A 6,000-nucleotide genomic window follows, 5' to 3' on the forward strand; every position below is an offset into this window, starting at 1 on the left:
GAAAATACATAACAAGCAGTGCTTGTCCCAAGGATTTGTCTAATAAACGGGGAAATTGAAGTATCAACCCCATTTTTCAGACAGAACTGAGGTAGAGATTAAATGGTTTACCCTTTGGGTAGGTCTTCACTACCGGCTGGATCAGCGGGCAGCGATCGATCCAGCGGGGATTGATTTATCATGTCTAGTCTAGATGCGGTAAATCAATCCCCAAGTGCTCTCCCATCGACTCCTGTACTCCAGCTTGGCGAGAGGCACAGGCAGAGTCAACAGGGGAGTGGCAGCAGTGGACTCACCGCGGTGAAGACACCATGGTAAGTCCATCTAAGTACGTCGACTTCAGCTACGTTATTCACGTAGCTGAAGTTGCGTAACTTTGATTTCCCCCGCAGTGTAGACCAGGCCTAAGTCATACGCATCAACTCCATGCCATAGCTGGGATTAGAACTCTGCATCTCAGTTCAGTGCATCTCTCCCGGTAAGAACTTTTTCAGTTGTCATTTTCAGCCTTTAAATATCGCTTCCACCATTATTGAAAATTGTGATCCTGAGACTAGTCACTGTGGTGATAATGGAAGTAGGCTAGGGAAGTGTGTGAGATTGTGCCAGCTGATATAAAATGTATACTAGATACAATTTTGGTTAGAAAGTACCATATGCAAGAGGACAAAAATGTCAATGCAATTTTCAGGTCTATTATAAACAGTCCTTTTAAAAAGAACAGGAGTACTTGTGGCACCTTAGAGACTAACAAATTTATTAGAGCATAAGCTTTCGTGGACTACAGCCCACTTCTTCGGATGCATATAGAATGGAACATATATTGAGGAGATATATATACACACATACAGAAAGCATGAACAGGTGGGAGTTGTCTTACCAACTCTGAGAGGCTTTTTTTCTCTTACTTAATTGGCCTCTCAGAGTTGGTAAGACAACTCCCACCTGTTCATGCTCTCTGTATGTGTGTATATATATCTCCTCAATATATGTTCCATTCTATATGCATCCGAAGAAGTGGGCTGTAGTCCACGAAAGCTTATGCTCTAATAAATTTGTTAGTCTCTAAGGTGCCACAAGTACTCCTAGTCTGTATCCGCAAAAAGAACAACACGGCTTCTACTCTGAAACAAGTCCTTTTAAAATGACTTTGTTAATCACTGATGTATAATACAAAAAGCTTAAGGTAAACAGTATGAAATGTGCTGAATTGGGGGGAAAAAAATTTCAAACTATTTTTCTAGACTATTGTATAGTAGGCATCCATATTAGCACTTAAATACTGCATGTGCTCTGTTTTAGTCCTTAGTGCATTTCATGGACACAATAAATGCCTTAACATATAGATAAAGCTAGCCTGGACTCTTCTGACACAAACTGAAATTTGTAGGGGAGGAAAAGGTTTGTTTTGACAAATTCCTTATTTTGTGTCTCCTCTCTCATTTTTGAAATGAAATTCCACTTTGGCATTTGACAACTTTATTTTCAAATTTAATAAAACTTGAATAAAAATGTAAAAGTCCCATTGAGATGAAACATTTTAACTGACCCACTCTGAAATATTTTGATATTTAGTTCATGAAAGCTTTTCAGATTTTTGACTCAGTGCAGCACAGGAAGTTTTTTGAAGTCTGTCTCATGATACAGGTAAACCATTTCTCACCCAGCTCTCTACATACAGACACTGAATTAGGCCACATCAGTGTATGCAGCCTGTAGTTTCAAACCACTGATACATACCAAAGTCAACTCATTTAGCAAATTGTTTCTGAAATATGGAACATTCAAATGAGGGATTATATTAAAGGATGCAGTGGAACATACAGTCCAGAAGAGAATGTGGAGTGTTTGAAATATTAACTCCAAAACACCAAAGAACTGGCTTTGATTTACTGTAATTATATCAGTGTAAGCTCTTCAGTTTTAACTGTGGTGAGTTAATATATTTTTACATCGTATTAACTGTTACTTGATAACCTCCAAGGTCTTTTATCAATATTTAAGTCTTTCCACTGTCCTGTGAGAAGTGAGCATTATCCCCAGGTAAGAACTGAGGAAACAAAGGAGTAAAGAGGTTAGAGGTCTTGAACAGGGTCACTAACTTAGGGTAGGTCTACACTTACTTCCGGGTCCGGCGGTAAGCAATCGATCTTCTGGGATCGATCCCAGAAGTGCTCGCTGTCGACGCCGGTACTCCAGCTCGGCGAGAGGAGTACGCGGCATCGACTGGGGAGCCTGCCTGCTGTGTCTGGACCCGCGGTAAATTCGAACTAAGGTACTTCGAATTCAGTTACGTTATTAATGTAGCTGAATTTGCGTACCTTAGTTCAAAATGGGGGGTTAGTGTGGACCAGGCCTTAGGGCAGGGCTAAAGTAGAGAGTTTACAGTGTACAGAGAGCTCTCCCGGTGGCTTAAATACTTTAGCCCCCATGAGCCGCAGTAGCTATGTTGGCAGAAGAAGCTCTCCCCCTGACATACCACTGTCCACACCAGAGCTTATGTCGGTGTAACTTTGTATCACTCAGGGAGGTGGTTTATTCACATTCCTGAGCAACATAAGTTATGCAGACATAAGCTGTATGTAGATATAGCGTTAGTCAGGAGCAAAAATAGAACAGATTTGTTCACCATGCTCCATTTCTGTTATATCAAGATAAATCTGGAATGGCTTTATTGCCTGCTATGAAGTTCTTCTGGATCTATGGAGAATGGGAACTAGATTCAGGACTTCCTGCTTTAGCTACTAAACTAGCCACAGTGCAAACTAAGAATTTATATGTAAACATTTCTCGTAGTAACTGTTTTTCATTTTATGCAAAGTACTATGTTCCATTCCACCTTCAAGCAAAGTATCATTACAGGGCTTTGAGTAATGTCTAAAATGCTGAAATATATAACCAAAATGTATGATTTCACTACTGTAATTATAACTGTCAGATCATTTGGGTGATAGCATTAATTGTAATATTTGTTTGGAGAAATTCATCCCTGTGCTTTTAATAAAATTGTAGTCGGCTACATAACCAAAGAAAATGTTCTATTCTTTGCTTTTAAAATTGTAAGGAAGCAACATTCATTTTCTCTGACTAGGAGGGTTTAGTACTGACTTACAAAGCTTAACACCCTCACCCCCTCTCTTTTTAACAGTAAAAGAAAACATGGGGAAAATTGGCAATACAGTATACTACAGTTCAATCTTTCCAAGGTATAAAAGTATTTCTTCACTAATTTGTGCACACTTAAACATACTATTTAATTAGGATTAACAATTTTTTTTAATTGTAGGTGATTCATGGGGAAAAAGTCACTTAGTTCTGAATGCATTCATGCATAATGACATTAAAATATTAAACTAAAATAGGTTAAAAACTAGTGAACTTCATTCATACTTCATTGCACCTGGGAAAAATTAGCTTAGAAAGTGGATCATATTTTCCCCAACAAAAGGATTTTACTATATATGGTCCACATTTTCAAACAGGAGTGCCACTGCAAATGTATAATTTGTACACCCAATTATGCAAATTGAGTGCATAATAATCACGCATGCTCATTTGCATATGCACTTTTGGGCTCTGTAATGTACTGCAATCACAGCAGTGATGTAGGTGACTTAAGTGTGAAATTGTTTATACATTTTTTTTTGTATGTGTGCAAGTCTTTCTCACTGCGAAGAAACAAATATATATATATATATATATATATATATATATATATATATATATATATATATATATATATATATATATATATATATATATATATATAATATAATTTTTTTTTTTTTTTAAATGAGGCCAGGCAATGCAAAAGATAAAATGGGGGAATATTTTTTTTTTTATTCACTAGTTGTGGATCCCTCTAGTGTAGTGTCATGTCCATTCTCCCCACAGTCTACTAAACTGAGCACAGGACTGGGAGTTAGCCCCTAGTATGTTGTCACCTTGGTCTCGATTTGAAAACACTGCCCCCGAATTAGAATATATTAAAGTACTGTAAAAAGGAGTTAAAGGTAGGTAAAAATAATGGCATAGCTCATAATTACGGATTAACCTGTGTTCTTCCCCATCACCATCCATTCATGTCATTGGTGTCATGCTTTGCTGTTGAGTCTAATTTACAGTTAGCTCTTGGGAATAGGGAGCTGCCAGCTTTATGTATCTGTGCATCTATGTACAAATTGTCTCTTTGCAGGAAAAATCCCTATATTGGTCCAGGAAACTCCATTAGCTTCCTCCACAGTCTTCATTAGTGTTTCTCTCCCTGCTTCCCCCAGCCCGCCCTTCATGGATGAGGCAGGGCAAAGCTGCAGGTCCCTTACAATCTCCAGAGGCCAGGCCCTCGACTCAGAGTGCTTGTGCTTCATGAACCTATCTTGATCTATCCCTGAGTGTGGCTTCAGTGGAGCCAGACTGACTGGCCTTCCTCTAAAGAGCAACCTCTGGGAGGTGGTCCTGGTTAAGAGTTAATACAGCCTCCAGATTCAACATCTAGTTCAGGGGCGGGGAGGGGTAATGGTGCACAGTTCAGCTCCCCTCAGTCTGGCAGTCACTAGCCCTGAAGAGAGCCACCCGGGCAGAAATGGAATGACAATAGATGTTCAGTCCACCTGTAAATAGGCTTCCACTTTTGTGAGCACAAATAACTGCAGATGTAATTTTGCTCTGGCAATTATTTGTACCCCTACTTTAGGTTCCTTGGACTTTAAGTACCTTATTTGTAGGTGATGCCTCAGAGTATTTATGGGTATGATTTTTCAGAAGTGCTCAGCATCAGTCTAACTGCTGCAAAAGAAGTTAATGGCAAAATCCTTAATTTCAATGGGATCTGTTAGATGACCACTCAGCATATTTGCAAATCCCGCTTTAGATGCCCAACTGGCTTAAATGGTGTGTACAAATACATAGGACAGAAAAATTGGAGGCCTTCTCCTGATAATCCAGTCCTAACCGATTTGGCTGACTGTCAAAGGAAGTCTGTCAAAACCCATGTTAGTTCCTGGGGTCCTTGCTAATACATAAACCATTAGATTAAGTGCTAAACATAGTAGTCTGCTACCTTGTGCCATTACCACCTGTTTCTTGATCCACCTTAAATGATACAATCTTTGGGACAGGGCCCATCTTTCCATTCTATATGTGTATACTACCTCACACAATGGGGCCCTAATCTTTGACGGTGGCCTCTAGAACATACAATATAATATAAATAATATCACATGAGAATGGGAAAGAACTCAAGTGTTCTTGGTTCCTAGTTCTGAACTCAGTTTTCTTAACTGTTTGATGTCTTAGGGCTCTGTCTTACAGTGTGGAAATTTCCTAAAAATTATCTGCCATTAATTCAGCAGTTCACCAGTGTTAGCAATGGTGGAAGCACGAGAGGAGACAAACTGATGATTGCTAATATTTCAGTCACTGGGTCAAGTAGATAGGGCCCAAGGGGAAGTCTCCCTTTCATTTAATTCAGGTGACATTGTATCATAACTACCACAAGTAACAGGCAGTGGGATTTCCTATTTTTCAGTAGAAGCTGAGAATGTGTTTGAGCATTAGGTGGCAGTGCTAGCATGCTGTAATCATCTGGAACAGATGCTAAATGAAGAAAGAGAGAGACTAAAAATGTCAAAGGTACTATATATCTGAAGGCTAAGTTTGTGCTATGTTCCTAAATTAAGTGGGAGCTGCATGAGTGGTGGTAAAAAAACAAATAAACATAAAGCCAACCCAGAACATACCATGCACACACACATTTTGATCTATTTGACTTACTTGTATTAAAGGAATCACAGTATATAACCAGAAACCTTCACTGACAAGTGAGATGAACCAAAGAGGAAGCCCGCAGAGACAGTAATGTTATCTGATTTAATCTCTTCAGCTTTTCAATATTTACTGAAATGTGCTGCTGCAGAACACACTTAGTGCACAGTTTAGCTCCTGGCTACCATTATTTTTGACTGTTCAAGACGTTTAAGATTAATTAAAAGTTGTACTACA

Source organism: Malaclemys terrapin, chromosome 12 (genome assembly GCF_027887155.1).
Source record: "Malaclemys terrapin pileata isolate rMalTer1 chromosome 12, rMalTer1.hap1, whole genome shotgun sequence".
Lineage (NCBI taxonomy): Eukaryota > Metazoa > Chordata > Testudines > Emydidae > Malaclemys > Malaclemys terrapin.